Source organism: Mauremys reevesii, linkage group 14, assembly GCF_016161935.1.
Source record: "Mauremys reevesii isolate NIE-2019 linkage group 14, ASM1616193v1, whole genome shotgun sequence".
Lineage (NCBI taxonomy): Eukaryota > Metazoa > Chordata > Testudines > Geoemydidae > Mauremys > Mauremys reevesii.
Genome location: NC_052636.1, coordinates 17,210,580 through 17,233,977, shown reverse-complemented (window position 1 = coordinate 17,233,977; position 23,398 = coordinate 17,210,580). Strand labels below are relative to the sequence as shown.

Here is a 23,398-nt window from a genome sequence, read left to right as displayed (position 1 = left end):
TTGAGCATAAGCTTTCGTGGCCTAAAATCCACTTAATCAGATGCATACAGTGGAAAATACAGCAGGAAGATATATATATACACAGAGAACATGAAAAAATGGGTGTTGCCATCCACACTATAATGAGAGTGAGCAGTTAAGGTGAGCTATTATCAGCAGGAGAAAAAAACTTGTAGTGATAATCAGGATGGCCCATTTCCAACAGTTGACAAGAAGGTGTGAGTAACAGTAGGGGGACAAATAAACATGGGGAAATAGTTTGACTTTGTGTAATGACCCACCCACTCCCAGTCTTTATTCAAGCCTAATTTAATGGTGTCCAGTTTGCAAATTAATTCCAATTCAGCATCTCTTGTGGGAGTCTGTTGTTGAAGGTTTTTTGTTATAATATTGCGACTTTTAGGTCTGTAATCGAGTGACCAGGGAGATTGAAGTGTTCTCTGGCTGTGTTTGAATGTTATAATTCTTGATGTCTGATTTGTGTCCATTTATTCTTTTATGTAGAGACTCTCTGGTTTGGCCAATGTACATGGCAGAGAGGCATTGCTGGCACATGATGGCACATATCACATTGGTAGATGTGCAGGTGAATGAGCCCCTGATGGCATTGCTGATGTGATTAGGTCCTATGATGGTGTCCCCTGAATAGATATGTGGACAGAGTTGGCAACGGGTTTTGTTGCAAGGATAGGTTCCTGGGTTAGTGTTTTTGTTGTGTGGTTGCTGGTAAGTATTTGCTTCAGGTTGGGTGGCTGTCAGTAAGCAAGGACTGGCCTGTCTCCCAAGATCTGTGAGAGTGAGGGATTGTCCTTCAGGATGGGTTGTAGATCCTTGATGATGCACTGGAGAGGTTTTAGTTGGGGGCTGAAGGTGACGGCTAGTGGGTTCTGTTCCTTTCTTTGTTGGGCCTGTCCTGTAGTAGGTGACTTCTGGGTACTCTTCTGGCTCTGTCAATCTGCTTCTTCACTTCAGCAGGTGGGTACTGTAGTTGTAAGAACGCTTGATAGAGATCTTGTAGGTGTTTGTCTCTGTCTGAGGGGTTGGAGCAAATGCGGTTGTATCTTAGAGCTTGGCTGTAGACAATGGATTGTGTGATGTGGTCTGGGTGAAAGCTGGAGACATGTAGGTAAGTATAGCGTTCAGTATGTTTCCGGTATAGGGTGGTGTTTATGTGACCATCGATTAGCACAGTAGTGTCCAGGAAGTGGATCTCTTGTGTGGATTGGTCCAGGCAGAGGTTGTAGGTGGGATGGAAATTGTTGAAATCATGGTGGAATTCCTCAAGGGTTTTCTTTTCCATGGGACCAGATGATGAAGATGTCATCAGTGTAGCACAAGTAGAGTAGGGGCATTAGGGCACGAGAGCTGAGGAAATGTTCTAAGTCAGCCATAAAAACGTTGGCATACTGTGGGGCCATGTGAGTACCCATAGCAGTGCTGCTGACTTGAAGGTAAACATTGTCCCCAAATGTGAAATAGTTATGGGTGAGGACAAAGTCACAAAGTTCAGCTGTGACATTATCAGGGATACTGTTCCTGACGGCTTGTAGTCCATCTTTGTGTGGAATGATGATGGAGCGTCTACATAGCCAGACAATCCTGCTGTCAGGGTGCCAATGCCTGAGATGATGAGGCATCCAGGATTTCCAGGTTTATGGATCTTGGGTAGCAGATAGAATAACCCTGGTTGGGGTTCTAGGCTGTCTTATTGCCAAGAGACGGAGAAACTCAGCCAGCCGCAGGGGGTGCATAACACCGCCCTAGTGTGGGGGTGACAGCGCCTCCAAGATCCTGACACCCAAATTGGTTCCACTGCTGGTTGTTTTCCTTTTCCGGTGGGACTTTGGGCAAGTTGCTCCCCACTCTAGGGCTCCGTCCCCAGCAGGCAAATGGGGATTTCGTACCTTCCCGCTATTGGAAAGTGCTGGGAGAATCCCCCAGCCAAAGCTGTTCTGACAGCGCTAAGCAGCATCTGACCATTCAAGGTCAGAGCGCACTGCCCAGGAGGAGGAGTGTTTGGCTCTGGGGTTTCACTTCAGCCCAGTCTAGAGAGAGGGGCCTAGCCATGGGGTTTGGCTCAAGAAGACCAAGTCTCCAATTTGTTAAGGGCGTTTTGAATTCCAGTCCTGAGCTCCAAAGTGCTTGGTGTCATTTGCACATTTTAGAAGCATGCTCTCCACTCCATTTTCCAAATCATTCATGAAACTATTGAATAGTACCCGACCCCGGACTGATCCCTGCAGGACCCACTAGGTGCCCCCTCTCCCTTGGACAGCCAAACCTGGAGAAGGGCCCTTGGAGTCTGGGCTTTCAACTAGCTCTGCACCCACATGACACTTATTGCATCTAGTCCGCATTTCCCTCATTTGCTTGTGAGAATGTCCTGCATGGACTGTGTCAAAAGCCTTAGTGACCCTAAGATAGATCCCATCTACTGTTTACCCACCTCCACTAGGCCCGGAACCCTGCCAAAGAAGGAAAGAGGATTGGTTTGGGATGATTTGTTCTTGACAAATCCATGCTCCTCGTCCTAAGAACCAAATTATCCTGTAGGTGCTGCTGACAAACTGTTTAAGAATGTATTGCAGTATCTCTCCAGCTATGGAAGTGAGGCTAGCTAGTCTGTAAGTCCCAGGGTCTCTTTGTTCCCTTTGAAAGATAGGTCCTGTCTTGTTCATGGATGGGAAGATGTTCTTTTTCAGGGATCTCAGATGAGAACTGGGGCACAACACCTGGTTTGTTAAGGCCACAAAAATGGAGGCAGGAACCTCTTCTCTCCTGCTGGCAAAGAACCCCAGGTACCTAAAAGACAGGGACTCACACCCCTGAATGGGCTTTAGAAAAGGCAGTGGTTAAAAAGTTTGGCCCCGACCATTTCTTGTTTCCGCAGACTAGACATTTTAGCAAACTTTAGATTTCCTTGGTGTTAAACACCGTGAAACTCCCCTTTCTCCTTCACAGAGGGTTTTATCGCCCCTTATCTCACTCAGGCTCAGGACTGCCCAGAGTTTGAGAACTCTCCTGTTCCCATTGGGCAGATGGGGAGGAGCCTGAGGTATAGAGAAGGGAAGTGACCTGTCACCAGATGGATCAGACTGAACAGGTTTCAAACCTCCAGGAGGCTCTTACCTTCTAAACAGGGACGGCTGTTTTCTAGTAAAATCACTAAAAGGGAAGGAGAAAACTCGAAAGAGGTTCCTCCTGGCGCTCACGTCCGTGAACCCAAATACTCTCTCAGTCCTCAAAGAGAGACCTGGAGAAGGAGACTTGTTGGAGCAAAGCCACAGGGGTCTCTGAGGTTTCCCTGGCCCCTCGTCCCGGTCCTGCCTGGCTGATGTCAGCATCTCTCTGTGAGGTCACCACCTTCCCACCACCTTTGACCAATAGTCTGAGGGCCTGCAAAAGGCCTTTGTGATGTCACTGCCACACCCCTCCCTTGCTGTGCCAATGTCCTGCCCCTGGCCAGGCACTTTGCAGGTTTGAGCTACTCCCTGTGGATCACCCCACTCAAGGAGCGTTCGTTCTAGGCAGCAAGCCGGCTAGACAGGGAAACATCAGATGCTGCTCCCAATGCTACACTCAGTTTTTCAGAAATGAGTCGACTTTATGGCCAGAAGAGACCATTAGAGCATCTAATCTGACCCCCTGCATATCACAGGCCTCCTGTATGACACAAGAGCTATTTTGGGGGCAAACACATTGCAGAAAGGCATCTAGTCTTCATGAAATGACATCAGGAGATGGAGAATCCACCACTTTCCTTGGTAGCTTGTTCCTGTGGTGAATCATCCTCGCTGTTGAATATTTGTGCCTTAGTTGTAATATGAATTTGTCTCTTTTCACCTTCCAGCCATTGGGTCTTGTTATTCCTTTCTCTGCTATTTTAAAGAGTCCTTTAATACCCAGTATTTTCTCTCCATTAAGGCACTTCAAGACTTCAATGAAGTCACCTTTCAATCTTCTTTTGATAAGCTAAGCAGGTTGAGCTCTTTCAATAGCTCACTAGAAGGCATTTTTCTCCAGCCCTCAGAACATTTGGTGGCTCTTTGCTGCCCCAGCTCCAATTTCACAACATCTTTTTCAAACAAGGACACCAAAACTGAAGGCAGTATTCCAGTATCAGTCTCACTGATTCCGTGTCAGGGGCAGGGGTGGGGGGCGGGCTGGCGGCAGGGCAGGGGGATGCAGCAGGGGTTGGCTGGAGCCGGGGCGTGCGGGGCTGGCTGGAGACAGAGGCTGGCTGCAGGGAGGGCAGGGGGTGGAGGGTTGCTGAAAATGTACTGAGAGGTATTTTAAGGTGAAGATAACACCATGGTTACCAGGTGACTGGCACATCCTGGGTTAAAGAAAGGAAGGGACCTGGAGTTAATAGTCTGAAGTATTTGTGTTACCAACCCTGTCACTGTCTGACCCCCCTTCAGTGCGGAGCAGGTGTGTACGTTGCTGTGTGGAACGCACAGACTCCTGCAGAGCAGGGGCAGCTGTTTCCATGGCAGAGAGCCTGGCACTTAGGAGACTTTCTTGACTTGTATCAGAGGGGTAGCCGTGTTAGTCTGGTTCTGTAAAAGCAGCAAAGAATCCTGTGGCACCTATAGACTAACAGACGTTTTGCAGCATGAGCTTGTGGTGAATACCCACTTCTTCAGATGCAAGTGGTGCATCTGAAGAAGTGGGTATACACCCACGAAAGCTCATGCTGCAAAACGTCTGTTAGTCTATAAGGTGCCACAGGATTCTTTGCTGCTTTTCTTGACTTGCTGTTTTGAAGCAATTCAGTAAAATAATGGTGGAGCTACAATGTCCGGTCCAAAATTTCAGCCCCCCTGGTGCAAAAACGCTATTTTAGGATCTAAACAGGAGGCTTCCAGCGCTAGGACACCTGACCAGAGAGCTCAGTGGGGGCGTAACAGCTGCTGACTCTGAGGGTCCTGGGCTAAATCCACTTGCAGGTGGAGGCGTTTCGATTTATTTGATCGATAATGAGGAAGGTGAAGATTTAATCCCAGGTATTTTTAGTAAATGTCATGGACAGATCACGGGCAAAACCCAAAAGCTCATTGCCCATGACCCGGCCATGACTTATACCATAAATACCCCTCATTGAATCGTGGGGAGGGAGGCCCAGGGGGTCCGTGGCACCAGCTGTGGGCGCAGGGAGTCCAGGGGGCCCGTGGCACCATGTACTGGGGGAGAAGCCCCGGGGACCCACTGCCACTTCAGAGGCTGCCAGGTGAGGGGAGCCCCAGAGGCCAGCCCTGCTCCGGCCACCTCGGGACAGGTGCCAGGAGCCACTGAGCTGTGGCTGCTCCTGCCACCCTTGGAAGCACTGCTCAGGCTGTCCCCAGGCCAGCTGCTGGGGCAGCGATGGAGTCAGCCACAGTGGCCACTGCAGAAGCCACAGAATCTATGACTTGTGCAGCCTCCGTGACACAGAGGGATCCCTAATAAAGAGACAAACCCCTCCCTGCTGTGACTGCAGTTCCTGGAAGGAAAGAGAAGAACAGAAAGTGAAGAGAGAAGGAAAGAGAGAGATTCCCTGTCACCTCTCTCCCCTGCTCCCTCCCCCTTGTATTCTGTAACCCCATCTCACTGGGTTCCCTGTGCTGGTGCCATGGGGGTGACACTAGAGTTCTGGGGATTTGGGGAGGGAAGGGGGCTCTTCACTTCTCAGCATTTCACACAAATTTGTCTTTGAGCTGAAATTTCTCCTGTTAGGCCTCTGTCAGAGCTGTACCCCACCCTGTTTGCAGGCGGGGGGAGATGTAAATTGCCGAGCAGGCAGAGAAGTCGCCCATAAAGGGTCATATTGTTCTGGTGACTGGTTCTGACCTGGATCACACGTCCTCTGACACAGGCTCATGTGCAGAACATGGGAGCTCTGGCTTGTCCTAAATGCTGTAGACTGTGAGTTCCTGGAAAGGGCAGGGGAGAGGGAGCAAGAGGAGAGAGGCAGAGACATTGGAGACGAGGAATTGGGGGGAGAAGAAGGAGAGAACAGAGAGACAATAAATGATTGAAGCAGAACAGGTGTCCCAACTCCATCTTGCTCATCATAGGTGTTCAGAGAGACAGGTAGTTGCAGGTTTTCCAGTGTCAAGTCTGAACTTTGATTCTAACAATGTGCGTTGAAATATCAAGGGGATCTCCACATACCTGATCTCTTCCCCCCTCCCCTGTTTTAGTATTAATTTTTATTTTGAAGTGTTTGGCTTAACTGTGATCTTCTCTTTCCCCACCTGTATTGTACTTTGGAGTTTATTTTTATTTTGCCTACCTTTTGTTCATGTCATTATAACTGTAACAGCAAAGGAATCTGCAGAAGCAAAAACTGACTCAAAACTTCATTTCCCCATCATGCCGGAACATCCTACAAACAGCTCACGCAGCTGGAACCATAACACGCAAGGCCAGGGGATGGGAGATGCAGGTTTCCAAGGGTTCTGTCTTTCTCAGATGACACATTCCAGTCCCTTGTGTGCCTCCATCCTGTATGACCTGCTGGACTTTGACACATTTATTATTTCATTCTATAGATAATGTGATTGTAACACAATGTGACTGGAAATTGTTCCAGATGAGGAAACAACAGAAGAGAAAAGCCATTATTGCATTGACTGGGAATCAAACCCAGATGAATTGCTTAGAAAGCAGCTATGCACACCACTATACCACCAATGCAGCTGGCAGAAGTAGCTTTTCTGCAAGCTGTGAGTGCTGGCAGAGGGAGTGACACATGACCACAGAGTTAGTGAGTAGGGTGGATGGACTGGAAGCTGCCTGACAGCTGGGAGCAGAGTTAGGATCCCATAGTGACTGAAAGGGGGCAATGGTGAAAACAGATCTCATTGGGAGCTGGCCCCACACCCGCCCCGCCCCTAGGAGAGGGGAACTGAAGCTCAACTTCAATCACAGAAAACTCTTCCCTGAGAAGGAAGGGGACAGCTTGTTTTAAAGACCAGGTTTGTGTTTGTTCCTGCTACATACGGAGGGGCTGGGTAGTGCTGATTCCAGCCCCCAGACTCTGGGAGGATAAGGAACAAATTCAGGCTGCCAGTGACCTGCAGGAGGGAGATGATCTTTTGGCAGTGACGGACGCCTCGTCCTAAAGGCCTTTGTCTGCCCCCTTCCAGTGACTGTTTGGCACAGGAATGCAGCCCCCACTCCTGGGTCTCTCCTGGGGAAATAATGTTTCTGTGCAAAACACCAAAGCTTTTAACAGAAAGGAAGAAAAGGAAATGGCCACATGATGGGACTAGGACATAAGGAATGAAACACAAGATGCTTCTCCCATGTGCATTGACTTTTAACCTTGTTTGTGGTGGTGTTGTATCCATGCTGGTCCCCGGGGTCCTCTGGGGCTCCGGGCATTGGCCACTTTCGGGAGAGTGGGCTAGATGAACTGGTCTGACTCAGTGTGGCTGTTCTTATGTTCTAACTGCTGGTTATGGAAGAGACGAACTTCCAGGCTACACAGAACTGAAGAAGGGTGCTGGGTTAGCTCCACAGCTTGTCTCTTTCACCAACAGAGGTTGGTCCTCTGCAAGCTCTTACCCTCACCCGCCTTGTCTCTCTTGGACTCTGAAAAGTTTTTTCTCTCCACTCCCCTTGGAGAGACGTTAAGTTTCCCTTTGGGCAACTATCAGGCTGAAGCAATTGTATTGACTATGACACTAGAATTGAAGATTTAATATTATAAATGAATGAGTCTAAACCTGAGGTTCTGGTTTTCACATTGGATTTTCTAACTCAGTTCCCAATGCTCTTCTAGAAAGGCCTCCAGGATGTCTGCCCAGCCCAGTAAAGTGGCCAGGAGAAAGCCCACACTGCTGCTCTTTCAGGTAGTTGACGGCTGCTATCAAACCCCCCTCACTCAGTCAGTCCCCAGTCTGTGGCAGTGCCTGGGATTCTTCCGTCCTATGTGCAGGACTCTGCACTTCTCCTTGTTGAACCTCCTCAGATTTCTTTTGGCCCAATCCTCCAATTTGTCTAGGGCACTCTGGACCCAAAACCTGTCCTCCAGTGCTTGGATTCTTTACATGCTTTCACAGAGCAAAGAGCACATGTTCCATGATTTCATAGGGCAGAGTTTTGTGCTATCGGGAGCTTTCCCTGTGTGAATATGACAGGTGGATCAACATAGAGACAGACTGACCCTTCTCAGGGTGCTGAGGACTGTGAGTCTCCTTGTTGCCACCTGCCACAAGGAAGAGGGAGTTTTGCATTTGGCAGCTGGATGTTAGTGACCAAACTCACCAGCCTGCTGGAACTCAAGGACCCTCCTCTGAGTTACAGCAGCCACCTTAACCCTTGAGTTCCTTCAATGTGTCCCCCTCTGGGGTCCAGCCCAGATCACCATATACTCAGTGAAATCCCAGATCCTCTCTTCCCCAAGTATCCCAGGTTACTAGTTTTACTGTGGACCATTGCTACTGTATCTCACACAGCACCTGAGTACAGTTATCAAACAAGCAAAAAATTTATTTAACAATGGATAGAGATTTAAACACACAAACGTGAGTGATGGAAACCAACTGTTACCAACTAAACAAAGGCAGAAAATGATAGAATAGAAAGGCCAGCACAAAAAAACAGAGAGAGGAACAATAAGATACTAAAAGGACAATGGTTGGAACTCTCCATTTCTCTCAGTCTTTGGATTGATGGGTACTAGACCTGTAGCAACAGTTGAGGAACCAGGGTAAATTAAATCTAAGGTTTCAGCTGCTAGTGAAGCATTTCCCACACTCAGGGAATTCATAGGGCCTCTCTCCTCCCTGGATTGTTTGATGCCTAATAAGGTGCGAACTGCGATTGAAGGTTTTCCCACACTCAGTGCATTCATAGGGCCTGTCCCCTGTGTGGATTCTCTGATGTTGAGAAAGGGCTGATCTTTGAGTGAAGCTTTTCCCACACTCACAGCATTCAAAGGGCCTCTCCCCTGTGTGGATTCTCTGATGTTTAGAAAGGTTTGAGCTGCTAGTGAAGGTTTTCCCACACTCACGGCATTCAAAGGGCCTCTCCCCTGTGTGGATTCTCTGATGTTTAGAAAGGCCTGAGCTGCTAGTGAAGCATTTCCCACACTCACGACAATCATAGGGCCTCTCTCCTCTGTGGATTGTTTGATGCCTAATAAGGTGCGAACTGTGATTAAAGGTTTTCCCGCACTCAGTGCATTCATAGGGCCTGTCCTGTGTGGATTCTCTGATGTTCAGAAAGGGCTGAGCTGCAAGAGAAGGTTTTTCCACACTCACTGCATCTAATTTTTCTCTTTCGCCTGAGGATATCCTGCTGTGTTGTGGTTTCCATGAGGACCTTCTGAGTTCCCCAACAGGAAATAAATTTATTCACTTTCTTCCCTGGCTGGTTTCCTTGATCTGTTTTTGGTCTGTGCTGAATCTCCCAGGATTTTCCCTGCTCAGGACTCCTGGACACATTCCTTTTCGATCTTTGCGATAATGCTCTGTTTTTACCCACTGGCTCAACATTTTCAGGCTGAGAATTCTGCTCCTCTTTCTCACATGCCATTGCATCACCTGCTGTGATAGAGACAGAAACCTCAGACAGGAATGGAAAGGGGAAGACCAAACAAAAACAAGTGCTGAAGACAGGTCAAATAAAAATCAGGAACTGAGGGGAGTTTGACTCCCCCAAACTCTTCCCCCAAATAGGAGAGAGGAGGATGAATTCAGCCTTCACATCCCATCCAAATATGCAGGGGGAAGGGAGGAAGCTACTGCCTGGTGTCTGTTAGGATCTATAGGAAGCCATGAACTATATTTTTCCCTGAGGATATGACCCCTGCAAGGGACAATAATGAACTGAGAGACCTCCCCAAGAGCTTTGTAGGGCATCCCAGATGTTTCCTTCAGGCACTTACAGATTCTGAGGTGGTTTAATGTTTCCTCACCTGTGCAGGGATCTCTCTTTCCTCTGAACCCTGGAGGTCTGGGACCCATGGCTGTTCCCCTTGTTCCAGCTGAGAGATCACATCACGTTGGAAAACTAGAAACCCTGCTCAGATGAAAGAAAACAAAGGAGTTCAGTTGATTTCATAAGACTTGGTCATAAAAAAACATTCTATTAATTTAACTTCAGTGCTTAGTGTGACCTGGTGCAGTTCTCACTGAAAATGCCAAAGTTAGGGCAGGCTGAAAAGGGAGAGCAGATGCTCCCAAATCTGGTGGTTAACACTGAAGTTAAACTCACTGACCAGTCACACACTGTGCTTCTGATCCCCCACACGGGTTGTTGAGAAGCTGAAAAAAGAAATCACACAGCCCCTTTTATTCCATCCCAGGTCTCTGGTTCCTAATCAGCAGCGAGGTCCAGTACAGTGAGAGGTTATTTAAAAACTCTGCTCACATAAACAAAGTGTTCCTCTGACCCCAAAGGGTCAGCCACATCACCAGGTCACTATAGGTTTGGATATTACCCAAAATTCCATCCTTCCAGCCAATCCTTTAGCATCTAAACTAAAGGTTTAAATGAAAGAAAGACAGAAAGAAGTTAAATGGGAAAGCAGTCAGATACATTCCAAAATGGATATATCAGGTTCTTAGCAGTATTGGTGAGTTGAAAGTCCGTCTGGAACACATCCACAGATTGGATGGGTCATTCACTCCTTTGTTCCAGGGTTCAGTTTGTAGAGAAGTTGCTCCAGAGGTAGGAAGGGGGATTGAAGACAGAATGGAGATGATGCAGCTGCCCTTTATATTCCTTTTGGCATGTGGCCTGTACTTCCTGTGTCCCAAACACAAGCTTCACAGCACGTGGCATGGAAAAGCCTTGGAGTTCTCATTACACAGGCATACCCCGGCATGTCTTGCTGACTCAATAGGTGTATCCCCTTGGTCCTTTCCATGGGCTCATTGTACAGATGATGACCCTCACTGGGCCATCAAACAGGCTAGGCAGTGTTGATTTCAATATGTCTGGGGGTGTCACCCAGAAACACTGCACAAGTCTGGAAATACAGATATACCCTACATATCTATAACTCACAATACAAAGGTGATACAAACATAGAAATAATATTATCATACTTGGCAAATCATAACATTTTTACTGACACCTTACATGGCATATCTAGCACGATTCATTGCAATTTTATCAGATTATATTATTATTTTATTATTAATACCAAAGTGTCTCACAATTCCATACAGTGTCACACTTGGTAAAAGAGTGAATTCCCAGGACCAGTTCCCCAGGGCCTTGAAGATGCTGAACACTATGCTTATAAGGGATTGAAATACCCACATATCTGCTGGGAACACACACACAGACACTGTGTCAGTCTATACCCCTGTGCTCACTCTTCTAGAAAATCATGATCAATTTTGTACACAGTATGGCTTGTGAGGTACCATTTGAAAACACATAATCTACTGAATATTATCCTCCTGTTAAAATGTGTAGTAACACTGTATGTAAAGATATGAGATTTTACAGTATGAGATTACTGAAAATGTTACAATTCTGGAAGTGATGGTTGCCCCACCCCCACCATTCCCATGGGCAGCAGGGAGCCCTTTGAGGAGCTGATTAAAAGGGAGGGGGAGGGGGAGCTGAAAGGTCCCTGGATAAAGGAAGGGGGCAGCAGTGGGGGATGGGCGGGTGACTGGCAACTGATGGTTGGGGGCAACTGTGTTGGTAGTTAGGGGGCAACAACTGGGATTGGGAAACAGGGGTCTGGGCAGTCCCCACGGGGGACACGTGCGCCTCCCTTCCAGTGATGAGCTGCTAAAATCTTAACAACCGGTTCCCTATAGAAAGTTCTGATTTAAGAGATGTGCCACAGTATGGATTTTTTGTACCTATTGGGTTACCATATGTCCGTATTTTCCCGGGAGGTATTTTTAAAATTTACCACCCAGACAGCGATTTAAGAACCTAAAAGCCTGACATCTCTGAGAAAATAGAGCTGTATGTTAACCCGACTTACAGTTCTTTTTTACAAAGATGGGCCTGAACTAGAACTGAGCTCCGTTTCCCATGTGTGGGTCCCCGCCACTCCCTGGGGTGTGCTAGGGTGACCAGATGTCCCCATTTTATTGGGACAGTCTCAATTTTGGGGTCTTTTCTTATATAGGATCCTATTACCCTCACCTCTGTCCTGATTTTTCACACTCGCTGTCTGGTCACACTCGGTGTCCACGTGTGTGTCCTGCAGCTCCCTGCCCCCCTCATTGAAGCAGGTGTGCAGGGTTCGTGCCCTGAGAACTGCAGGGCACCAGTGGCCATGGGGCTGGCTGCAGACAGGGGCGTGGGGCAGGGCTAGCTGGAGGCAGGGAGTGAGACACGGGCTGGCTGCAACAGGGGCTGGCTGTGGGCAGGTGGTGCAGACAGGCTGTGGCGGGGAAAGGGGCTGTGGCAGGGGTTGGGGGTGGCAGGGGCTGTGGGCAGGGGCTGTGGCAGGACAGATGGCAGGGGCTGGCTCTGGCCAGGGGGTGCAGACAGGGGCTGGCTGGAGGCGGGGTGGCAGAGGCTGCGGGTGGGGACGGTGGCAGGGGCCAGCTGTGGGCAGGAGGAGCGGGGGTGCAGACACTGACACAGGGGAGCAGCTGGGAGCAGGAGGTGGCTGTAGGCAGGGGCTGGCGGGTGCAATGGGGGTGGCAGGGCAGGGGTGCAGGCAGGGGCTGGCTGGGGCAGGGAGGGTGGCAGGGCAGGGGTGCAGACAGGGGCTGGCTGTGGGCAGGGGGTGGCAGGGCAGGGGGTGCAGACAGGGGCTGGGGCAGGGAGGTGGCAGGGCAGAGGGTGCAGACAGGGGCTGGGGCAGCAGGTGCAATGGGGGCAGGGCACAGGGTGCAATGGGGGTGGCAGGGCAGGGGTGCAGATGGGGTAATAGGATCCTATATAAGAAAAAGACCCCAAAATTGAGACTGTCCCAATAAAATGGGGCTGGGGCAGGGCAGGGGTGCAGACAGGGGCTGGGGGCAGGGCAGGGGTGCAATGGGGGTGGCAGGGCAGGGGGCAGGGGGGGTGCAGACAGGGGCTGGGGGCAGGGCAGGGGTGCAATGGGGGTGGCAGGGCAGGGGTGCAATGGGGTGGCAGGGCAGGGGGCAGGGCAGGGGCTGGGGCAGGGCAGGGGTGCAGACAGGGGCTGGTGGAGGCAGGGGTGCAATGGGGGCAGGGCAGGGGTGCAGACAGGGCTGGGGCAGGACAGGGGTGCAATGGGGCTGGCTGCGGCGGGGGTGCAGACGGGGCTGGGGGCAGGGCAGGGGTGCAATGGGGGTGGCAGGGCAGGGGTGCAGACAGGGGCGGGGGCAGGGCAGGGGTGCAATGGGGGTGGCAGGGCAGGGGTGCAGACAGGGCTGGGGCAGGGCAGGGGTGCAATGGGGGCAGGGCAGGGGTGCAGACAGGGGCTGGGGGCAGGGCAGGGGTGCAATGGGGATGGCAGGGCAGGGGTGCAGACAGGGGCTGGGGCAGGGCAGGGGTGCAATGGGGGGCAGGGCAGGGGTGCAATGGGGCAGGGGGTGCAATGGGGGTGGCAGGGCAGGGGCTGCAGACAGGGGCTGGGGCAGGGCAGGGGTGCAATGGGGGTGGCAGGGCAGGGGTGCAATGGGGGTGGCAGGGCAGGGGCTGCAGACAGGGGCTGGGGCAGGGCAGGGGTGCAATGGGGGTGGCAGGGCAGGGGTGCAATGGGGTGGCTGCGGCGGGGTGCAATGGGGTGGCAGGGCAGGGGTGCAATAGGGGTGGCAGGGCAGGGGTGCAGACGGGGCTGGGGGCAGGGGTGTAATGGGGCAGGGCAGGGGTGCAATGGGGGTGGCAGGGCAGGGGTGCAGACAGGGGCTGTGGGTGGGGGTGCAATGGGGGCAGGGCAGGGGTGCAATGGGGGCAGGGCAGGGGATGCAGACAGGGGCTGGGGAGGGTGGCAGGGCTGGCTGCGGCAGGGGTGCAGGCAGGGGCTCTGGGCAGGGCAGGGGTGCAGACAGGGGCTGTGGGTGCAGGGGTGCAATGGGGGCAGGGCAGGGGCAGACAGGGGCAGGGGTGCAATGGGGGCAGGGCAGGGGTGCAGATGGGGGCTGGGGCAGGGCAGGGGTGCAATGGGGGCAGGGCAGGGGTGCAGACAGGGGCTGGGGCAGGGCAGGGGTGCAGACAGGGGCTGGGGGCAGGGCAGGGGTGCAATGGGGGCAGGGCAGGGGTGCAGGCAGGGGCTGGGGAGGGTGGCAGGGCTGGCTGCGGCGGGGCTGCAGGCAGGGGGCTCTGGGCGGGGGAGGGGCGCAGACACTCACACGGGGGGGGCGGGGCTGGGAGCAGCAGGAGGCAGCCGGGCACCCACCAGGCAGCAGCAGGAGCCCCAGGGCCAGAGCTCCAAAGAGCAGGAGCAGCAGCAGGGCCAGGAGGCAGCTCACGTGGCTCCTGCAGCGCAGCGCCCCCGCGGCCGGGAGGAGGAATTGCACCTTCCCAGCCAGAGCCCATCCAAGCGACCCGGCCCAGCTCCCCTGCCCCTGCCCTGCCCTGGCAGAGACCCGGCACCTCCTAGAATATCAGGGCTGGAAGGGACCTCAGGAGGTGTCTAGTCCAACCCCCTGCTCAAAGCAGGACCAATCCCCAACGAAATCCCCAAATGGCCCCCGCAAGGAGTCAGCTCCCGGCCCTTGTTTAGCAGGCCAGTGCTCCAACCACTGAGCCATCCCACCCCCACTCCAGGGGCAGCCATGTGCTGGGGAATGACTCAGGGCAACAATTTCCCACCTACACAAGGACAAATCGCTGCAGATCAAACGGGTGGGAAAATGCCCCTCACTAGAGAAGATTTTAAACAGACGTTTGAGACTCATGGGGAGAACGGGGGAAATCGGGGGAGACGGGAGAGCTGATCATTGGAGGGGAAAGGGGAGAATCGCCCCAGATTTTATAGCCCCGTGTGAGATACTGAGCGAGAAAAGGGGCAGAACTAGAGAGAATTTGTATCGGGGGCGAGAGGCAAGTGGCACAAACGGGAAGGATCCAATTAACCCCCCTCCCCCCTTCCCCGCCCGCCCCGCCCCCCCCCCCCCCGGAATTTCCTGGCTGCCCAGAGACAGTTCAACCCCCCCCCCGTGTCCCACTGACCTTCCTCCCTACAACTCCAGCTTCTCCCCTCCTGCCTGACACCCCCATCTCCCCACACCACAGGGGATCCCCACCAGGCCCCAGTCTCTGCCCCCAAATCCCACTGGGGCTGAGGCAGCTCTGAGGCTTCTCCCAGGTTCCCGGGCAGAGTCACTTTCCTGCCCAGCCCCAGTGCCCCCGGGGTCTCTCACTCCCCGGGGGCTCCGTGGGAGGCTGGACACCAGGGATGCAGGACGGCAGGAATGGGGGTGACAGGCCTCCTGTTCCTCAGTCTCACGGCGGGACCGAGGGGGCTCGTCACTCTCCGGCTCGGGAGCACTGGGAAGACCCGACCGTGGAGGGGCCGTCGCTGGAGGGGACGGCCCCGCGCAGGCGCTGAGCACGTCCTTATATCACTTCTGTGGCGGGAAAAGTGCTGAGGAGATGGAACGCTGAGGGCTGGTTTTGGTGGGAAAAACCAGTTTGGACTGGTTTGAGCCTGTCCCCTGATGGTAAACAAGTCCCCTCTCAGAGATGGAGTCCAGGGGTCAATAGTTCATATGCTCCAGATTGGATCTTATTGTAAAGCCAGTGATTTACCTCATAAACATCTTATTAACCAACTAATGGAACCTATTGAACAGTTCATACTTCTCACACCTAACAATGAGATAAAAAAAAGAACACAGACAAACCTTGTCAGTAACGGCTAATGTCCCAACGGGGAAGCACGTGAGCTTGTTGCAGAGCTGCTCCTCAGGGACGGGATCCTCCTGCCACCCCAGCCTCCAAAATCACTCAGGCTGCACTTTCTGCACGACTAGGTGCTGGCTGAGGGGGGCGTGGGAATTGGTGGCCTCTGCTGCAGGTGATGGGAATCTCAGGTATTTAAAGCCATGGCCTAGAGGAGGGAAGTGCCTAACTCCAGAGTCTGCAGCTGCCTAGGGCCAGGGCTGAGGATTTAGAGTTCCTAGTGCAGCCATTGCAAGGTTCAAGCAGGCTCAGCCCTGCCATTGCCACCCCTCCTGCGGCTAGTAGCTGCAGCTGGCTAAGGCTGGCCACTGGGAACTGGCCCCATGGCCGTAGCCAGAGAAGCTACACGTGGCTCTGTGACTACTGGGGCCATTAAGCTAGAGCAGCTAAAGACACTGGAGTTAACCTCAAGGAACAGAGGTCACCAGTAGGACAGGAATGTCAGGGGGAGGAGGGAAAGAGGGAGCAGGTCAGGCTGGCAGAGGAAGCTTCCAGCTGGGTGGGAACATGTCCAAAGTAGAAAGGAAACAAGCATGGGGAGAGGTGGTGGTGACCAGGTAGCAGACTAGCATGTAGATGGGAGCAGAGGGAGAGAGGCTGGTGGCTTCGGATTCCCAAGGGCTAAGTCCTGACTTTGGGGAGATGGTGTTTGCAGGTGGCTGGCTCACATGGCAGGATGGGGGCTGAGGGAGGGATCTGTCAGAACTGATCAGGTGTCTGCTGGCTTTAGAACTCTGAGCTGAGACTAGGACCACATGCCGTGACTGGTGACATGGGGGATACTCGAGACATGGCTAGAGAAGGTCTGAATGAGGAAGGAGATAAATCTGTGGGGAGTTTCCTTGATCACTATGAAAGTTCTGCTCACTGGGGACACTGGTAAACCCACATGGGTGTACAGCTCAATGAGAAAACCCGGGGGCTGAGGGAGCTGTGTATGGCAATGCGTACAGTCATGGAGAGGTGTGTGATCAAAATGAAAAATGTCTCTGAGGTTCAGTACCGGGTATGCTATGGCACCAATGGCACAGCCCCACCAGGCCCACACTCAGAGCCCACAGTGACTATATAGGGGCCTACAAATATGTTTGGTGCTGGGACCCACAAAAGGTTAATTCAGTCCTCACTGCCTGAGCACTATTTCAGCCCCACATTTTTAGGTGGACCTCCCACAGTGGGAGCTGCAGAGCCCTCCTCCATGACACACACACACACATCCCCTCCTGGTTTTGGGAGGGGAACAGGAGAAAGGACAGAAGTAGCAAGAGAGGAAGAGAAAAGAGGGAGGGAGGGATGGAGGAAAAGGTGAAACAAAAAGGACAAACCCCAATGTCCCCAGTGATTCTTAGGGACAAAATCCCAGGTGCACAATATAATTCTGCCTCCTTAAGTTCATGTTCTCCATGCCTAGAATTCAACTGTCACCAGATGGATCAGACTGAACAGGTTTCAGACCTCGAGGAGGCTCTTACCTTCTAAACAGGGACGGCTGTTTTCTAGTAAAATCACTACAAGGGAAGGAGAAAACTCAAAAGAGGTTCCTCCTGGCGCTCACATCCGTGAACCCGAATACTCTCTCAGTCCTCAAAGAGAGACCTGGAGAAGGAGACTTGCTGAAGCAAAGCCACAGGGGTCTCTGAGGTTTCCCTGGCCCCTCGCCCCTGTCCTGCCTGGCTGATGTCAGCATCTCTCTGTGAGGTCACCACCTCCCCACCGCCTTGGACCAATAGGCTGAGGTCCTGCCAAAGGCCTTTGTGATGTCACTGCCACACCCCTCCCTTGCTGTGCCAATGTCCTGCCCCTGGCCAGGCACTTTGCAGGTTTGAGCTACTCCCTGTGGATCACCCCACTCAAGGAGCGTTTGTTCTAGGCAGCAAGCCGGCTAGACAGGAAAACATCAGATGCTGCTCCCAATGCGACACTCAGTTTTTCAGAAATTAGTCGACTTTATGGCCAGAAGAGACCATTAGAGCAGGCCTGCACAACTCGTAAAGCGGCGAGGGCCACATTCCTCCAAAGAAAACAGCCGAGGGCCAAAACCTCCTGGCCCCGCAGCAACACCCCACCCCAGGGCCGTCCAGCCCTGCAGAAACAAACCCTCCTTCCCCAGCGCTGCCCCACCAAAACAGCTGTGGGCCAAAAAGGAAGGTTGGGGGTGGGGAGGTGATACTTTATTTTAAATCAACCGGGGGCTCCCAGCTGAAGAGGTGGCTGGGAGCCCTCAGGGTCAAATTAAAGGGCCTGGGCCCGGCGGCTGGGGAACCCGGCAGGGCTGGCTCTAGGTTTTTGCTGCCCCAAGCAAAATAAAATTTGGCTGCCCCAGTCCCAGCCCTGGGCTCCCCTGTACCCCTGCTGCCCCAATCCTGGGCTCTCCCACTGACCCACACCCCTGCCGCCCCAGCGCTGGGCCCCTTTCCTCCCCACCAGTGCCCTCCCCACCCTGCTGATGCCCCAGCACTGGGCTCCCCACCAGTGCCTCCCCACACCTCCTGCCTCCCCAGCCCTGGGTCACTGGTAACGCTCCCAGGGCAGGTCATTCAGCAGGAATTTTGGATGTGCACAAAACACAGACAGGATTGGTTCCTATATGCTTACAGAGCTGCAGTAAAGTGGAACAATTTTCAGCTTGTGTGATTGGAGGAGATCTGGATGCATATTATAAAACTGTCCTCCATAAATGAGGAAAAGTTGAGGTGCCTTTATTATTCTTTTGTTCCACTCTTTCTTTCTATGGGGAATTTGCCTATGCAATATCACTGTCTTCCTGAAACAAACAAAAAGGCAATGGCTGTTGAAAATAGCAATTCCAGTGCTAATAAGCATTTCTTGCTCAATTTTATCCTGCTTTTTCTACAGCAAGTTACAGTGGGTCAGTATATTTAATTTGGGAGAAATGATGTAACAGCTGCCCAAACTGAGCTTGAGCACTCCTGAATTTTGAGGTGTTCAAATCTGGAAGGCAGGTGCTCAGGGTGGGGCCTGTGGGCTCCATGGGGGAGCATGGCAGCAATGTGTCTGGAGCTGCATGGAACTAGACACGCTGGTCTGAGTGGCACGGTAAGGGGGCTGGGGGTTGGAGAAGGGTAGGGAGTTCCAGGGGCAGTCAAGGGACAGGAAGCAGTTGGATAGGCATGGGAGTCCCAGGGGCCCGGTAGGGGGTGGGGTCCGGGGGGGCAGGTGGTGGGGGCAGGTGGGGACACGGGGCAGGGAGCCTTAGATCGGGGCGGGGGTCCCGCCTGGCGGGTCGCGCGGGGGTCTTGGGAGGGAGCAATCGGGGACAAGGAGCAGCAGCATTTAGATAGGGGTGGGGCCCTGGGGGGCAGAGGTCTGGGGAGGGGGCAAACAGCGGCTGCATGCCGGGATTCAAACAGCTCTGGGCTGCCCACAGCCGCGGGGAGCCCTGAGCCCTTTAAATCCCAGCCGCGGCTGGGAATCTCTGCGGGCAGCCCAGAGCCCTCTGACTCCCGGCCACGGCTGAGATTCAAAGGGCTCTGGGATCCCCGCGGCTGCGGGCAATGTAGAGCCTTTTGATTCCCAGCCGCGGTTGGGATTTAATGGGCTCTGGGCTCCGCGCCGCTGCGGGCAACCCAGAGCCTTTTAATTCCTGGCTGCGGCTGAGATTTAAAGGGCTCTGGGCTCCCCGCGGCTGCGGGCAACCCAGAGCCTTTTGATTCCCGGCCACGGCTGGGATTTAAAGGGCTCTACGCTCTCTGCTGCTGCGGGCAACCCAGAGCCTTTTGATTCCTGGCCACGGCTGGAATTTAAAGGGCTCTACGCTCTCCGCCGCTGCGGGCAGCCCAGAGCCCTCTGACTCCCGGCCGCGGCTGAGATTCAAAGGGCTCTGGGCTGCCCGCAGAGCGCCGTGTGCGAGGGATTTAGAATCCCCTCGCGGGCCGCACAGTGAGGCTCCGCGGGCTGCATGCGGCCCGCGGGCCGTATGTTGTGCAGGCCTTGCTTAGAGAGTTGTAGTAATAACAGCAGCAAAGAGTCCTGTGGCGCCTTATAGACTAACAGACGTATTGGAGCAGGAGCTTTCGTGGGTGAATCCCCACTTCGTCAGATGCACCAATAGTCCCATATGGTCTAGTGATCAGGATTCCTGGTTTTCACCCAGGGGCCTGGGTTCAACTTCTGCTGTGGGAACCGTGCAGAGCTTTTGCCCAGAGTGGAGACAGGAAATGAAAGGAACAGGAAGGGATCCTGCCAGCAGGGGATTTGGACAGTGTGGGGAGGGGATCCCAGAAGTGGGGGTGGGGCAGTGGTCTGGGGGGAGATGAGGGAAGGATCCCAGCAGTGTGGGAAGTTGAGAGCACAGGCCTGGTCTGGGGGGTGGGGAGAGTGAATGTGTCCCTCTAAACCCACCAACTGCAGACTAGGCAGGACTGGAAGAATTACGTATTTGTTGGTAAATGTAAATTTCTGTGTAAACGCACAACCCAATGGCAAAATATTTCCATCGATAATCATCAAAATTGGCAGATGGGCAAAGTAAGAAACATGCTGCTTGAGAACTTACCCTGTTGTAGGAGCAGCAGTGATCTGTGTGCTCCGTATCACCTGTATCCCCAAAGGTCTGTTACACTTCCCCATCCCCTGCTTGTCTCCTCTCCCTCTCTGAATGCCTGTGAAGTGGCTTTCCCCCTCCCCCCCCTCCTGCAATGCTTGTGGGATGAAGGGGCTGGTTGAACAGCTGGAAGAGCAGAAGAGCTCCTAGATAGACAAGGTGTCTGGGACTCTCATTAGGCAGCACTCACACACCCAGAGCAGGGACACTGCATGGACACTGGCCGAGGTGGAGTGTGACCCACCAGATGCAGCCAAGTCATCTCCAGTCGCAGGCCATGAGGAGCAGGTCCTTAAAAGGGGAAGGGGCCCTGTGCTCAGGAGTCACTCACAAGCTTGTACCTCCAGTGAATGCCCTTCGCCCCGACCGCCTGGCCAGTGGTTCGCTGCATTGCAGTTCATCGTGCCTCGGGAAGACTTACCTTCATCACACCGTCCATCGCGGCACTGGGGGACACTTACCTTAAAGGATCCTGACATCTCCAGTGCCAGGCCTGTCCTGGGAGCGTGAGTATGACACCCCCCTATCCCTTCTTTTGAGCTTAGCTGTCAGTATAATAAACATGCTGCTTTTTGCCAAACTCTGGGGGTTATTAGTTCTCCCTACACTTACTAGCTGGCCCTATTTTGGGTAACAGAAGCAACATTGCTGGGTCTGTCATCGTACCAAAAGGGGAGATGGTTGTCTATGAAGGAGGGTGAAGACTAAATGCATCCGATGAGGATGGGATTCAAACCCATGCGTGCTGAGCACAATGGATTAGAAGTCCAGCACCTTAACGACTAGGCCACCTCATCTGAGCTATCAAGAACGGACAGGAGGAGAAATCTAAGGCCAGCAGAGATAGGGCCACTAAGGAGTTTCCCAATACTAAGCGTAAGCAGGGGCTGAATGAGCTCCCCCCTCACATCTAGTGAGGAGCTGGGGGAAGACTTCAGGAACAGGTTGTGTTTGCATAGACACCCCTACTCTGCCTAGCTATGCAGCATGATGGGGCCGCTTCCCCAAAATGACCAGTTTTGGATGGTGGTGGGTTACAAATCACTTTAGGATTGAGTGGAATGAAATGTTATTCTCCTCCCTGTACGAGTGAAGGGCAGCGGAACGTACCTAGGCCGTCCTGACGGAGGGGTGGGTGGGTGGGGGAGGAATCGCTTTCATTGGACTGCAGAGAAGTGATTGAGGATGTCACCCTAATCCAGTGGTCCCCAAACATTTCACACTGCGCCCTCGTATCCATGGCTGTGGCCCCTCGGAAGCCGCGGTCGAGAACCGGGGCTGGGAGTGGGGCCGTTGCTTGCTGGGGAGAGGGGTGCGGACAGGGGTAAGGGGGTCGAGGCCGGGCTGGGAGCCAGGGGCCCAGGCTGAGGGTGGGGTTGGGGAAGAGCTGGGACAGAGTGGGGCTGAGTGTTGCTCCCTCCCCGCCCTCCATGGGGGCTGGCTCAGGCCCTGGGGTGCCCCCATCAATCTTCCTCTGTGTCCCCCTAGGATTCACGCCCCACATTTTGGGGACCACTGACCCCTACTCACTAAGCAGGGGCTAGTGATGCCAAAGCCCAGGGAAAGGGAGAACAAGTGCGGGGGCCCCAGCACCGGAACCATGGCCCCCCCACTTCTGTGTGTGGCTCCGCCCCCTTCCACACCTTCCACCCACGGCCCCCACTGTCACCTCTGTTCCACCCTTCCCCACTGGCCCCACCCTGTCACTCCTTTACCCGGCCCGCTGCGGCCCGAGACCAGAGAAGCTCTGTGCCCTGCTGCAGCCCCGGGCCGTAGCAGGGAGTGGGAGCTCCTCCAGCCCTGGGGCTGACATGGGGGAGACTTTCCCAGGGGGGCCCAATTTGGCCAGGGCCCCTAGTCATGGGCCCCACTGTCCCCTTGGCGACGCAAGGTTTGGGGAGGCTGAGCCCCCCCGAGCCTCCATTACGAGCCGCCCAGGCTACCTCTGCTCAGTGGGTGGCCAGTCTCCGTGTCTCTGCTGTTCATGCTGGGGAGCCCGGCCGGCCTTAGGGGTGGGGCCCCCGGCAGCCGCCCAGGGCTCCAGGGGGTCAAAGGGCACCGTGTGGCCGTGCAAAGGTGCTCACTGCTCTCCCCTGCCCCAGTGCTCCTCCGTGGCCCCACAGAGGGTGGGGGGAGCGAGGAGCAACACTATGTGCTCCATGCGTCCTGGTCACTTTCCCCTCCTGGGCTGGGCTGTGAGGGGAGCATCAGAAGCTGCTGCTCTCTGCCCTCCCCTGACGCAGCCCGGCTGAGGAAAGTGACCTGGATGCAGGGAGCTCGGATGATGTCGCTTCTCGCCCCCCTGCCCCTGCTAGGGAAGGCTGCTGTGTGGTGTCTCCATGGCTGCACTTTCAGTGATGCAGGTTTCTCGATCCCATTGTTCCAGGGGCATCCTACTAGATTGCCAGCTGCTTTTCAACTGCAGTGTGGAGACTGTGTGTGTGTGGGGAGAGACAGTGTGTGTGTTGGGGAAGACTGAGTGTGTTGAGCTAGGTAGGAGCAGATCATTATTATCCCTACTTGAAAGAGGGAGAAGCTACGTGTGAGAAAGAATTGACTTGTCTGAGGTCACACAGCCAGTCAGTGGCAGAGTTGGGAATAGGACCCAAGAGCCCTGATTTTCAAACTAACCATCGGATTTTGAATTTCAGACATTGAATGACCTGAATAAAGTGCTCTCAGATGAGCTACAGACCAACAACAGTGCACAGGAATTATTCAGCAAGTATTTGAGAACTGCAATGTTAGAGAGAATCATGAACTGCTCAGAGACCATTAATGGAGAGAAACAGCAAAATCCATCAAACATAGAACTGGTTCTGACTTATTTCCTTGGTCTTAAAAGAGAACAAGGACCTGAGTCTCCTCCCTGTCAATAACCCCCTGCTCAGCCAATCAGTGTAGAGACTGAGGACGGGAGGCTGAAGGTTCTCACCAAAGAGCCCAAAGGATGGCCCAGGTCACTGGTGGGGATCACTGCCCGAGCACTATTTCAGCCCCACATTTTTGTGTGGACCTCCCACAGTGGGAGCTGCAGAGCACTCC

At 53.5% G+C, this 23,398-nt stretch overlaps 1 non-coding gene and 1 pseudogene across 1 annotated transcript; both read right to left on the bottom strand.

Annotated features, from left to right (window-relative positions):
* The window catches only part of LOC120381895, a 198,606-nt pseudogene extending 189,508 nt beyond the window's left edge, over positions 1-9,098 (bottom strand).
* An 11,970-nt stretch (positions 9,099-21,068) lies between these two features.
* TRNAR-UCU lies at positions 21,069-21,150 on the bottom strand. Its single transcript has one exon. It is a non-coding gene; the product is annotated as a tRNA-Arg (tRNA).
* Positions 21,151-23,398: the final 2,248 nt, after the last annotated feature.